We start from the raw sequence: 14,707 nt of genomic DNA on the forward strand, positions 1-14,707 counted from the left end.
TCCGTTGCTGCTCCATTTTCTATCTCCAAATTTGGGCAACTATTTTCAAATCCCTTTGGAGGGATTACTCCTTGGTATGTTACTCCTCCACCCATCCAATTTATTTTTGATATAATGCTTTATATTTTTAGGAGGATGTTGATCTTGGCACTAGTAGGAAAAGCCTCATCAGTGGCGCACGAAAAAGTGATTCTGTGGCGCATGGGCGGTGCGCCACAGAAACTTCGCCACAAAAATAAGGTTTCGGTGGCGCACATGCCCATGCGCCACAGAATTAAGGTTTCTGTGGCGCACACGGGTCAGCTGCGCCACAGAAATAGGTGCGCCACTGAATTCTATTTTGGTGCGCCACAGAACAATGTACAAGTATACTCGATTTTGTGCTCCCTGGTGTATTATACAGGTTTTATACAAGTTTTATACACAGTATACAAGTATAATATAGACAGATAGACAGATATAATATGGACACATATAACATAGCAACATTATACATCATCATCACAGTACTTAGAGCGCAATCGAGATACATATATAGTGGCAAGTGTCAAATGTTTTGCATACAACTCTTAATTCATACAAAATTCACAATTTCGAGATACAAAGTAGTCTTCATCCGGTTCCTCCTTTGCTCCCTCCTCTCTACCCACCAGGCTCGCTTGCATCGGGGTCTTCATACGGTTCCTACTATGATTAAAATGGAAGAAAGTGAGACCAACAAGTCCGATGCACAAGAGAAATGGAATAAATGCCTCATACATTGTTGGTCAACACAAATATTAACATTCAGGGATGGCGTAAGTGAGACCAAGTCCGATGCACAAGAGATTGATATTTTTGCTATCTTAACAGGCTCACTTATGCCACCCCAGAGTGTATCGGTGACCAAACATTTTAATCATCGGCATTTTGAAAATACCAAAGCAAATGGAATGACAAAATGGAATAAGTGCCTCATACATTGTTGGTCAACACAAATATTAGCATTCCGGGATGGCGTAAGTGAGATCAAGTCCGATGCACAAGAGATTGATATTTGTGCTATCTTACCAGGCTCACTTACGCCACCCCAGAGTGTACGGTGACCAAACATTTTAATCATCGGCATTTTGAAAATACCAAAGCAAATGGAATGACAAAATGGAATAAGTGCCTCATACATTGTTGGTCAACACAAATACTATGGTCAGAAACTATAGTTGCAGTATACGCCGTAGTATACTTTGCAGAAGGGCCCCCTTTCCCCGGCCGCCGTTCCGTGAACGAGTCCTTGACGAGACAACAACGCTGATCTGCCTCTCCGGCGCAGAACCACGACAGTCTCAGCCGCCTCCCTTGTGGCCGCGTCTCCTGCGCTCTTCTCCATGGCCGGACCACGATTGGACTCACCGGGGGAATAATGATAATCGCGATCACCACTATCGCCAGACTCCACAGGTGCATAGCAGTTTGCAGCAGATGCCACTTTTCTTCCCTTGCCGTCCATTGAACGAGTCCTTGATGCAAAGACTGTGCCGGCCTACCCAGCATTATGCCGGCCCGTGTTGCGCGCAAAGGCCGTGTGTCTCGCGCCCTGCACTGTTCGCCTTTTTGCCCGGTGAACCAATAGACTGATCGTTGGAATAAGGAAACCGATGACGGCCGGTCGCAAGATTAGATTGCGATCGGCCGTCATCGGCTTCCTTATTCCAACGATCAGTCTATTGTTCACCGGGAAAGAAGGCGAAGAGTGCAGGGCGCGGGAGACACGGCCTGAAGCGCGGCAACAGGGGTCGGCATGATGCTAGGGAGTCCGGCACGGTCTTTGCATCAAGGACTCGTTCACTGGACGGCGAGAGAAGAAAAGTGGCATCTGCTGCAAAGTACTCTACACCTGTGGAGTCTGACGATAGTGGTGATGGAGATTATCATTATTCCCTCGGTGTGTCCAATCGTGGTCCGGCCATGGAGAAAAGCGCAGAGCGCATGAGACGCGGCCACAAGGGAGGCGGCTGGGACTGGCGTGGTTCTGCGCCGGAGAGGCAGGTCGGCGTTGTTGTCTCGTCAAGGACTCGTTCACGAAACGGCGGCCGGGGAAAGGGGGGCCCGTCTACAAAGTATATTGCGGCGTATAGGTGACCAAACATTCTAATCATCGGCACTAAAATGGAAAAAACAGCCAAGTGGTATCTCAACTAGATATCATATGCCTCATACTTTGTTGGTCGAAAGAAATATTAACATTCAGGGATGGGGACGGCGAGGCCAGGTAGGATGCACAAGAGATTGATATTTGTGCCATCGCACCAGGCTCACTGGCCCCACCCCAGAGTGTACAAGTGACCACAATTTAATCATCGGCACTAAAATGGAAGAAAGGCCAATGCAATTAAGAAGTAGCTAGTATGAACTAAATGGAATGCCTCATACTTTGTTGGTCGAAACAAATATTAACATCCAGGAATGGAGTAAGTGAGGCCAGGTAGGATGATATTGATATTTGTGCCATCACACCAGACTCACTTGCTCCACCCCCGAGTGTACGAGTGATCGACCAACCATCTAATCATCGGCAAGTACAAAAACACCACCAAACCAGCAACCATGGTGACATAAGTCAAGATGCTCAAACACACATAGCATGCATGGAGCAGATGCTCCAAAGGGATTATTCATCACTTGGTATATAGACCAAGTGATGCTGGCAAAAGAGAGGCCAATCAAGAACCAAGAAATCCAGGTAAGTGATAGATATGCCTAAACAAGCAACAACACATAGCATATCCCAGCTAACCAGATGAGACAAGTCTTGGTAGCCAACTTAATCACCTAGCACCACCTAGCCTTTTAAAACCATCAGAAACAGTCCATTTTCTTCAAAGGATACCACACTGGCATTCATTTACATGATCCCCTACTGTGGATATCTCTATTTTCATCAAAGCCAACAAGAAATAGATCATAAGGCATCAATTAAGGAGGCAACCAGGGACAAAGGGAAACATTTGATGATCCAGTAAGTGCATGACACTTTGAGCTACCAAGAATAAAGGCCAATAGTGGATAAACATCTGCTCAACCATTTCTTGCACTAGAGGAAAAGTAACCAACATTGAAGCTTGAACAGTCAAGTGACACTACAAGCAGCTCACACACACATGCAAACACATGTGTTGATAGTAACTAAACAGCAGAAGAACACCACCAGATATTCATGGGTACTTAGGATCAGTAGGGAATTGATAAAGTACAGTGAGGAGCAAGCATACCATCAGAAACTGTCCATTTGAGAGAAATAACATTGGGGTAATGTTAAAATGTTTGTCTCCATATTTGGGAGACATTTTTAATATTGGAGTCTAGCTAATGGAAATCAAGAACTAGTCTTGATCTCCAAATGGTGATTAGAGGGAATTTATTCATCTTAAGCAACATTAGGGACAAATGGGATCATGCAAGGGACTTGGGTCATTTGGATCATAAGGCATCAATTAAGGAGGCAACCAGGGACAAAGGGAAAAATTTGATGATCCATTATCATAGGCAACAAAGCAGCAACTTTTTCCCCTCTAATCTAGCTAGAGTCCTTAAAAGAAATCCATCATAAGCATGGTCAAATACACATATATAGCATGGGGCAGATGCTCCAAAGGGATTATATATTCATCACTTGGTAATTTGGAGAGCAAACAAGCAGTAGCCATAACACTCAATCCAATAATATAGTAATTTGGATCATAAGGCATCAATTAAGGAGGCAACCAGGGACAAAGGGAAACATTTGATGATCCAGTAAGTGCATGAGACTTTGAGCTACCAAGAATAAAGGCCAACAGTGGATAAACATCTGCTCAACCATTTCTTGCACTAGAGGAAAAGTAACCAACATTGAAACTTGAACAGTCAAGTGACACTACAAGCAGCTCACACACACATGCAAACACATGTGTTGACAGTAACTAAACAGCAGAAGAACACCACCAGATATTCATGGGTACTTAGGATCAGTAGGGAATTGATAAAGTACAGTGAGGAGCAAGCATACCATCAGAAACTGTCCATTTGAGAGAAATAACATTGGGGTAATATTAAAATGTTTGTCTCCATATTTGGGAGACATTTTTAATATTGGAGTCTAGCTAATGGAAATCAAGAACTAGTCTTGATCTCCAAATGGTGATTAGAGGGAATTTATTCATCTTAAGCAACATTAGGGACAAATGGGATCATGCAAGGGACTTGGGTCATTTGGATCATAAGGCATCAATTAAGGAGGCAACCAGCAGGGACAAAGGGAAACTGTTGGGGGGATGACCCCCGGTATGCCAAAGGCATGCCAAACCGGATGGTTTGAGCCATCAGGATACCGGTTAAATGTTCATACCGGAGCATAAGATAGGCGTTTGGCTGAGCAGGGCTAAGCCGGTATCCTCAGGGGAGGTATACCGGAACCGGATAGAAAAGGTACCGGGCCACCGGAAAGAAGAGCATGTCAGCAAGACTGGTCAAAGATTCTCTCCAGAGCTAGAAGACAAAGATGAGCTAAGCAAAGTAGCTTTAAACGAAGGGCTGACGATAAAGAAGAAGATGACGGAGAAAGAAGCCGGAGGACGTCAGCCTCCCTGATTAAAGAGGACCCCGGTGTCATCTATGATTAAAGTAGCTTTGTAAAGTAGCTTTGTAAAGTAGTTTGTCTAGTCAAAGATGCCGTTAGGGTTTCTTGCACTGTAAGCCACCCTCTCCCCTATATAAGGAGAGGGGGCAGCCCTCCTTACGGGCACGCACGGAAGTAGTAAGGCACGAAGCACAAACCTGTAACCTGTGAGAATCAATGAAGTTAGTGATCTAGAGCGAGTTCTTCCTTGTGTCTTTCTTCTTCAACCTCTGGCCTTGGCCAAGTTCTTGAGGAAACCATCCGGAAGTTCGTCCCATCAGATCACAAACCCTCCCCCGAATCCTCTAGCGTCCATTCGGCCCCAATCTAAGCCATCCTATGGCATCTGTCTGTTCACCACGACGACAGTTGGCGCCCACCGTGGGGCCTGAAGTGGCGCTTGAAGGAGTTCACATTCGGGCGGGCATCCTCGAGGTCGCCGGCGAGCGTACGGTGTCTGCGCTCGTGCAGCGCATCTACGCCATGGACTTCATCAACGACAACGCGGGCTGCTTCGCCAACGGCGGCATCTTCCCCAAGAACGGCCGCATCATCGAGTTTGGCAGCCACCGCGTCTACTTCGGCACCGTCCCTGTGCGCCAGCGCCTCTCGCCGGTGCTGGTGGCGCCGGACCCGCCAAGATGGCTCTGTGCTGGCCGCGCCGCCGGCAGCGTCGAGGTAATGATGACCGGCGTGGTTGGTGCAGGAAAAGAAGCTGTGGGTGAAGGTGCTGGTCGTGCGGCTTCGACCCGTGCGGCCAAGCCACCGCTGGAGCGCGACGCAGGCGCAGCGGGAGCATCATCCGCACCACCGGAGACACCGCTCCAAGCGGCGATGAACGTCCTCGCCACCCCCATCGCGCAGAACATCGACCCGGCAGCGGCTCAGGCGGAGCTGGAGGCGCAGCGCCAGAAGGTGCTCGAGAGCGGCAAGGACATCATCCGGGCGCAGCGCGAGCTAAACCTAACCCTACGTGAGTATAACGCTGCCCATGGCTTTGCTTCTGTTAGCGCGCATGCTGCTAGGATACCGGAGAACCGGCTGAAAGCTCGCAACCTAGATCAGGATTTGCGCAAAGAGATTCATGCCGGCAAAAGTACCTCTGCATCTGTTAGCATCGTGGAAAAACCTAAGTACAGTAGCCCGGATAAAACTATAAAAGCTGCTAAAGCTGCAGTAGAGTTATGCGAGTCACTTTCCGGAGATGCTTTGGCAAAACAGCAAGAGCGTGTTAGAGAGCTGCTGGAAACTATTGAGCAGCAGAATGCTGAGCAGCTGGCTAAGCTAAACAAGGCCGCGGCCTCGAAATCCGCGCGTTCAACAAAGAATGCCGGAAGCAAGTCCCATGGGCAGGCATCGTCCCCCCATCCGGACAGAAGAAGAGAGAAAGAGATGAACGCACAGCAGATGACTGTGTACGATCCGGTTCTTGCCGGAAAACAACAAGCCGGGCAACATGATGCCGGTAGAAAAAGCCAAGGGGCAGAACGAGGCTACGCCAGAGGCGGCTATGCCGGAAACAATCATGCCGGTAGATACGAAACCGGGCAAAATTATCGAGCTGCAAGGGCAGCGTATGATGAGGAGGAAATAGATCCCCCGAGGTACCGGCAGGCAAGGGCCGCGGTACCGGAATGTTATGATGAAGCTGATTCTGCAAGACCGGTAGCTTTCCGGAACCCATTGGGAGAACGCGTGGGAGAGAGATACTTACCGGAACGGGATGCGAGGCACCGTCTGGATAGAGTGTACTTGTCAGAAATGATCGAGGAGGAAGGTCCCCCAGGCCCAAAGTGCTTTGGCCCAAGGATCATGAAAGAAAAACCACCAGTGCACAACTTTATGTTGCCCCGTGACACAAAAACATACGATGGCACTACAAAGCCGGAAGACTGGCTCGCTGATTACGTGACCGCGGTATACGTCGCAGGCGGTGGAGGAACCGTAGCAGGAGGAGGAAATCGGCGCTGGGCCGTGAGGATCATACCATCGTTTTTGGTTGGACCGGCAAGAATCTGGCTAAACAACTTGCCGGCAGGAAGCATAAATGGCTGGCTGGATTTTGAGGAGGCTTTTGTGAGCAATTTCAGCAGCACCTATCAAAGGCCAAACAGACCGCAGCAACTCGCTCTGTGCATACAGCGCGCAAACGAAACAGACCGGGATTATCTGGCCCGGTGGAACACTACAAGGAACTCCTGTGAAGGGGTAATCGAGGCACAGGCCATTGCTTGGTTTAGCAGTGGGTGCAGAAGAGGTTCACCGCTGTGGCAAAAGCTGCAGCGGAACATGCCGACAACGTTGGCAGAGATGATACGTGTGGCGGATAGCTATGCGTTGGGAGACCCAACGCAGCCGGCAGTGCAACCTGAGCCGGAACAGCTGCGCCACGAACAACACCGGGATAACCGGAATAACAAAAGAAGAGAAGATTTTCCGGATCGAAGGTACGGTCCGCAGCAAGTTGCTGCTGTGGCAGAAAACTCGAGGCCGCCGGCGCCAGAGGCAAAGAACCGGATCGCAGCCGTGGGCAGGTCCTAAGAAACAATGGGTGGAAAAGAAACCCTGGGTCTAGAAAAGAAACTGGCAAGAACCCGCAAAGTACACCATGGAAGCTGCCATGGACCAACCTTGCCGGTGGCACACACCAAATCCGGCACACCCGTCAAACCATCTGACGAAGGATTGTACCTGGACCAAGTATTTGATGCAGAAGGGAACGGTGAAAGATGCACAACCACCACAAGACATGCCGCGGCAACAACAGTTACCGCCACCACCGCCACTTACCGGGGCAAACGCCTTACCGGTGCAGCCAAACCGGCAGCAGTACCAGCAAGTTAACCGGGTGGAGCAAAATGATGATCAACCACCTCCACCGGCACCTTTAGGCCGGAATGTTTACGAGGGTCCGCATATGTGCTGTGTTGTCTTTGTCACTGAGCCAACAGACAGGCAAAGTGTACACCGCCGCTCCATGGAGGTCAATGCCGTGATGCCGGCAGTCCCCAAGTACATGCTGTGGTCAGATCAGGAAATTACCTGGTCATTTAAGGATCACCCTAAGATCATGCCGAATCCGGGTGGATACGCTCTTGTTGTGGACCCAATCATGAAAGGGCCGCAAACTCGAGTAAAGTTCAGCAAGGTGCTGATAGATAACGGCAGCAGCATCAACATCATGTACAAGCATACCATGCATACACTGGGCATAACAGAAAACATGCTTCAGCCAACACGTACAACGTTCCACGGAATCGTTCCGGGTTTGTCCTGTGCCCCGATAGGAAAAGTTCGGGTGGACGTAGCATTTGGAGGACGTGACAATTGCCGGGTTGAAAATGTTGAGTTTGAGGTGGTGGATCTAGACAGTCCTTACCATGCGTTGTTGGGAAGACCAGCATTGGCGGCTTTCATGGCTACCACTCATACGGCTTACCTCAAGATGAAGATGCCGGCACCTCGTGGACCCTTAACTGTGATGGGGAACTATAAAGTCTCACTGGAAACTGCATCTGCCGGATCAAACTTAGCGGAATCGCTGGTGATCGCGGAGGAAAAGAAAAGGATGCAAATAGCGGTTGCGCTGGCTCAGTCCTCACAGTTGAGCTTAGCGGCAATGAGTGGAAACTTGGGCTCACCGGCATTCAAGCCGATGAATGAAACAAAGGACATTGTGCTGGATCCGGCTTACCCAGAGCGCACCGTTCGCATCGGTGCCGGACTCGATCAAGCATAGGAAAGCGCGCTCGTCAGCTTCCTCCGTGAGAATCGGAATATCTTTGCCTGGTCAACTGATGACTTGGTAGGTGTTCCGAGGGAGCTGGCTGAGCACTCCTTGAATGTCCGGAAAGACGCCAAGCCGGTGCGGCAACCCTTGCGCCGGTTCGCTGAAGATAGGAGGAAGATTATTGGAGAGGAGGTAACCAAACTGCTTGTTGCCGGATTCATTGTAGAGGTCACGCACACAGAGTGGCTGGCCAATCCGGTAATGGTCGAAAAGAAGAAAGATGAGAACCTGGAGGCTAAAGCTCCGAAGGTGTGGCGAATGTGCATCGACTACACCAACCTAAACAAGGCTTGCCCAAGAGACCCTTTCCCTCTACCACAGATCGATCAAGTGATTGATTCAACTGCTGGGTGTGAGTTGTTGTCCTTCCTGGATGCCTATTCCGGTTTCCACCAAATTCCCTTGAAAAAGGAAGATAAAATAAAAACTGCGTTCATTACCCCGCACGGGGCTTATTGCTATGTTACTATGCCCTTTGGTTTGCGCAACGCTGGTGCAACGTACCAGCGCTGTATGCAAAAGTGCTTGTTTGATCAAATCGGAAAGAATGTGCAAGTTTATGTAGACGACATTGTGATAAAAACTAAGGTAAAGAACACCTTAATTGATGACATCCGGCAAACATTCGATAACCTAAGACGGTTCCGGATGAAACTTAATCCGGCAAAATGCACCTTCGGTGTCCCTGCCGGCAAGCTGCTCGGTTTCCTGGTGTCAAGCCGGGGCATAGAAGTCAATCCGGTAAAGATCCGGGCAATAGAAAGAATGACTGTCCCTCGAGAGCTAAAAGATGTGCAAAAGTTTACCGGAAGCTTGGCATCGCTAAGCCGGTTCGTAAGCAGGTTGGGAGAAAAAGCTCTGCCACTCTATGCTCTGATGAAAAAATCCGACAAGTTCGTCTGGACCCCTCAGGCAGACGCAGCGTTTAAAGAACTGAAAGCAATGCTGGCCACAGCACCTATACTGGCTTCACCTCTAGAAAGAGAGCCTATGCTATTATACATAGCGGCAACAAACCGGGTTGTGAGCGTAGTGGTTGTGGTTGAAAGAGAAGAGGAAGGAAAAACCATCCAGAGGCCGGTATACTACCTGAGCGAAGTGCTTTCCCTCTCAAAACAAAACTACCCCCATTTCCAAAAGATGACTTATGGCGTGTACATGGCCGCCACAAAACTCAAGCACTACTTTGAAGAGCACCCCATGAAAGTGGTGAGTGAAGCACCGATCTCCGACATCATGTGCAACAAGGACGCTAGTGGAAGGATTGCAAAGTGGGCAATCCAGATATCACCATACGTGCCGGTATATGAAAGAAGAGATGCCATAAAATCACAGGCTTTGGCTGACTTCCTCGTGGATTGGGCGGAGATGCAATACAAACTGCCAGATCAGAGGATAGAATACTGGAAAATGCACTTTGATGGATCCAAACTCAAAGAGGGTCTAGGTGCCGGTGTGGTGCTCACCTCACCAAAAGGAGATCACCTCCGGTACGTTCTACAAGTACATTACAGGGCATCGAATAATGTTGCTGAATATGAGGCCCTGATCCATGGATTAAAGGTCGCAAAAGAAATCGGTGCGCACCGGATCATTTGCTACGGAGATTCAGATCTTGTGGTACAGCAGTGTTCCGGAGATTGGGATGCAAAAGATGCCAACATGGCCTCGTACCGGTTTCACGTGCAAAAGATTGCCGGATTCTTCGAAGGGTGTGAGTTTCACCATGTGCCGCGCGCAGAAAATGAAGCCACGGATGCTTTGTCCAAGCTGGGCTCATCCAGGCAAGAAATTCCTCCCAGAATAGCTTTAGCTCACTTAAGAGCACCATCGATCAAACCAAGCCCGGAATCAGAATCAATTTTTGTACCGGAATCGCATGTAGTACCCATGGATATTGATGAAGGAAACCCGGGGACTGCACCGGTAAACCCGGGGACTGCTCCGGCAAGCTCGGGGACTGTTGCATCTGCAGACCGAAGAAATGATGCTGGTAGATAGCATGGAGATAGATGCACCGGTGTTTTTGGTTCGAGAGACACCATCGTGGGTTAAACCTATTAAGGAATTCCTGATCAACGGCACCTTGCCGGATGACGAAAATGAGTCAAGGAGAATACAAAGAAGGTCCAAAGCATATACATTCATCAATGGTGAGGTGTACAAGAGAAGCGTTACCGGTGTCCTTCAAAGATGTGTGGAACCGGAAGAAGGGAAAGAAATGCTTGAGGAGATTCACCAAGGAGAATGTGGCCATCATGCTTCATCAAGGGCGCTGGTAGCAAAAGTATTCCGGCATGGATTTTATTGGCCCACTGCCTTGGAAAACGCTGAGGATTTGGTAAGAAAATGCAACGGGTGCCAAAGGTACGCCAAGCAAAATCATACCCCAGCATCCGGTTTAAAAACAATACCATTAACATGGCCGTTTGCCGTTTGGTGCCTTGATATGGCTGGCCCATTCAAAACTGCAAGAAGCAGCATGACTCACATCTTGGTCATGGTGGATAAATTCACCAAATGGCTAGAAGTAAAACCTATCGCAAAGTGTGATGGGCATACAGCGGTAAAATTCTTAAAAGATGTCATCTTACGGTATGGATACCCGCACAGCATCATCACTGACAATGGAACCAACTTTGCTCAAGGTGAGTTCAAAAGGTTTTGTGAGGACAACAACATCCGGTTGGATTTGTGCTCAGTGGCACACCCACAAGGCAATGGCCAAGTGGAAAGAATGAATGCTTTGGTACTTTCCGGTATCAAACCTAGACTCATTGATGCAGTGGAAAAGTCACCGGGATGTTGGCTCGATGAGCTACCATCGGTACTGTGGAGTATAAGAACGACTCCAAACCGGTCTACCGGATACACTCCGTTCTTCATGGTTTATGGAGCAGAAGCAGTTATACCAACCGACATCATTCATGATTCACCAAGGGTACAGCTCTATACTGAGCAAGAGGTCAAAGAGGCCAGAGAGAATGATGTCGACTTGCTAGAAGAAGCAAGAGAGCTAGCTTTGGCAAGAACAGCCATTTACCAGCAAAACCTCAGACGCTATCATAGCCGGAAGGTTAACCCGAGAGTTTTCCGGGAAGGAGATCTCGTGCTACGCCTAGTGCAGCGCACTGAAGGCCGGCATAAGCTTTTGCCACCATGGGAAGGTCCCTTCATTGTAAGCAAGGTGCTTCACAATGATGCATATTACTTGATCGATGCACAGGAGTGGAAAAAAGGAAAGGCGGACAGGTCCGGAGAGGAGAGCAAGCGTCCATGGAACGTAGCTCTGTTGCGTCCTTTCTACTCTTGAAGTTGTGGTGTAAGAAGTTCCTTTTTGTACCTTAATTGCTATGAATAAAAGATGCCGGAACCTTGAATGAATCTCGGGGACTACCCCAATAAGGTTGCATGGAACTTGTTTATTTTTTCAGTTTACCGGTTGCTTATTGAACGTTTTTTCTTTCCGGTTTAGTAGTGTGCTAAACCCTACCGGAGTCTTCGACTCTGCTGCTGTCCGCAACCCGGCTTCATGGCAAGCAAGATAAACCGGTAGGGGATAAGCACATGAACTGCGGAGAGGGAGAGCAGGAAAGAACAATCCGGAAAATTTAACTAACCCCGGTTAAACCGGTTTTTTGCAAAATTTCGAAGTTATTTCTAAGTTCAAGAAAATGCTTGTTTGGTGAAAGAACCTTGTGCTCATACGCCAAAGAACACCCAGAAAAGGCAGGCAGAGCCAAGGCAAAAGAACCAAGTATGCATCGAATTGGATGCGGAAACAATTTAGAAATCTTTGCGGTGCAGGATAAAAGCAAAACCAAAAACGAATATGCTAAGACAAACTTAAGATAATTAGCAACCGGTATAACTTACCGGCATAAAATGTTGTACGGCAACCACAAGCGGACTTAAAGTTTTACATCATAAGCCCCGGCATACCGGGGCAAAATTTAACAGGACATTGTTTTAAAGCACGCAGGACTAGACAGCATGACAAGGGTAAATCTTAAGGCAGGAGCAGATAAAATGTTCAGGCGACGGGGGCATCAGGTGGAGCAGCACCGGTCCCGGTGTCTTCAGGGGGAGCAGCGCTGGCCTCGGGAGCTTCCGGCGGCACGTCCTCAGCAGCCTCATCTTCATCTCCCTCTTCTTCTTCCTCATCGCTGAGGTAGTCCTTGACACCAGGAGGGGGAGGGATGAAGGTGCGGACCTCGGCATACTCAGCAAGCCGGTAGGCCCGGTCCTGCCGCTTCGCGGTAAGCACCGGATCCGTATCAGTGGGAGCATCTTGGCGTACACCTTGAAGAGCATCCAGATTCAGAGCCGGGTACCAAGAGCATGCGGAGCGCAGCGCCGTGTCAGCTCCGGCACGAGCCGCGGAGCATTGCCACTCGCGAATCCGGCGCCCGGCGTCCCTGAGCCGGTGGGAGGTAAGCGTGATGTTTGCCGGCATCTCCTCCTCAGGCCACAGCACCTTGAAGAGTTGGATGGCGGCGTCCGGTAGGTCGCCAAGGAGCCGGTCGACGGAGCGCATATGTTGGACTCGCGCGGAGAGGGCGACAAGATAGTCGTACCCGTCCCCAGTGCGCATCCATATTGGGAAATTCCCGCGCCACCCGATCCTCCATCACCTTCTTCACGGCGTGGGCCTGGGAGTCCGGGAAATGCTCTACAGGAGGAAGAAAAAAGCATAAACACAAGATACCGGAAAAAAGCATGTCGGAAGAACAAGGAACAAGGATACATTTTCAAAAGGAGAAAGCTTATAAGCGAAAGAAGGGACAAGGCAGGGGCTTACGGAGAGCCAGCGCGTCAATCTTCATAACCAACCGGTCATATTCCTTGTGATCAGTGGTCATGACGTCAATGAGGCGCTCCGCTGCCTTCCGCGCCTTCTTTTCCTCCTCCAGCTCTGCCGTCAGTACGGTGTTGGAGTTCGTGGAGTCCTCCACGACCTTCGCCAGCCGGGCCTCAGCTGCAACCCGGGCATCCTTCAGAGCTTGCTCGTGCTGGAGCGCGGCCTGCATAGCCTGTTCCTTCAGCTCCCTCAAGGCGGTCTTCTGGGCGTCCAGTGCCTCGTGGTGCTCCTTGATGAGCTGCTCTTTCTCGCCTAAACACCGGAAAGGAAAGTATTAGCAAGCGGCAATAGATGAAATGAAAAAAGAACGGATCAACCGGAAAAGAAAGGGTGGTACCTTGAAGCTTGACAACCTGGGACCTAAGGGCCTCGATGGTGGCTTCCGGAACAGCTATTAAACAAAAAGATGCGTAAATATCAAAGAAGGAAGCATTCCGGTGAAAAGATGCCGGAGGGAAAGAAAGAAAACCAACCTTGGCAGTGGCTGTGGGCCTCAGCAAGGTCCCGATGCTCCCACAGAAGCTCCTCAAAGAGTTGCTTCCGGGCATCTGCGGTGCTCTGATCAAAGGAAGATAGTCATGAGAAAGAAAGAAACAAAAGTCTCAACCCGAAACTCGGGGACTGGCTATGCCGGTTTCGCGCGTTTCTAATTAAAGTTTCGCGCTAAAAGCTACGCTCTCAACACGAAACTCGGGGACTGGCTATGCCGGTTTTGCGCGTTTCTAATTAAAGTTTCGCGCTAAAAGCTACGCTCTCAACACGAAACTCGGGGACTGGGAGGATAGACAAGATCCGGAAAGAAAAGAAACCGGCATCAACAAAAAATTACAAAAGGATTGGCAAAACTTACCACCACGTTGCTGGTGGCGTCGTACCATGCACTGTCAAACTCCTTCACGGCGCGTTTAAGCCGCGAGAAGTGTTCTTCAGTGGACCGAGGCCCAGCAGGGTCTGGCGCTGGAAGGCGGTCCTTCCCCAGGCCGCGGGTAGAGGCAGAGATATCCGCCTCATTCCACTTCTGGGCGTAGGGGAGAAGGTGCCCCAGGTCTTTACCCGCGCGTTTCAGCTCAACGATCTGGCCTAGGAGGCCGGAAGGTTTGTCTTGGACAGCAGCAGCAGCAGGGCCGACGTGCAGCACCACGGACCGCGAGCCGCCTGAGGCGTCGCCCTCCACGGCCTTGCCCCGAGAAGCCCCGGGCTTGAGGAACTTGGTGATCTTGGAGGTCTCTAGCGGCGGCTTTCGCTTGGCCGCAGAAGGTCCTTGGCTTGGCGACGGTGTCGGCGCGGCTCCGGTAGGCTCGAGGGTAAGAGTTTCCGGTTGAGGCGCGGAAGATACCGGCGCGGAAGTATCCGGCGCGGTGGAGGAGGAGCTTGGCTGCTTCTTTTTCTTCTTCGGGGAAGGAGGAACCAGAGGTTCCGCCTG

The 14,707-nt window shown here is 49.9% G+C and overlaps 1 non-coding gene across 1 annotated transcript; it reads right to left on the minus strand.

Moving 5' to 3' along the window:
* Window positions 1–238: 238 nt before the first annotated feature.
* Window positions 239–348, minus strand: LOC127337326 (small nucleolar RNA SNORA5). Its single transcript, XR_007873737.1, has one exon. It is a non-coding gene; the product is annotated as a small nucleolar RNA SNORA5 (small nucleolar RNA).
* Window positions 349–14,707: the final 14,359 nt, after the last annotated feature.

Source organism: Lolium perenne, chromosome 4 (assembly GCF_019359855.2).
Source record: "Lolium perenne isolate Kyuss_39 chromosome 4, Kyuss_2.0, whole genome shotgun sequence".
Lineage (NCBI taxonomy): Eukaryota > Viridiplantae > Streptophyta > Magnoliopsida > Poales > Poaceae > Lolium > Lolium perenne.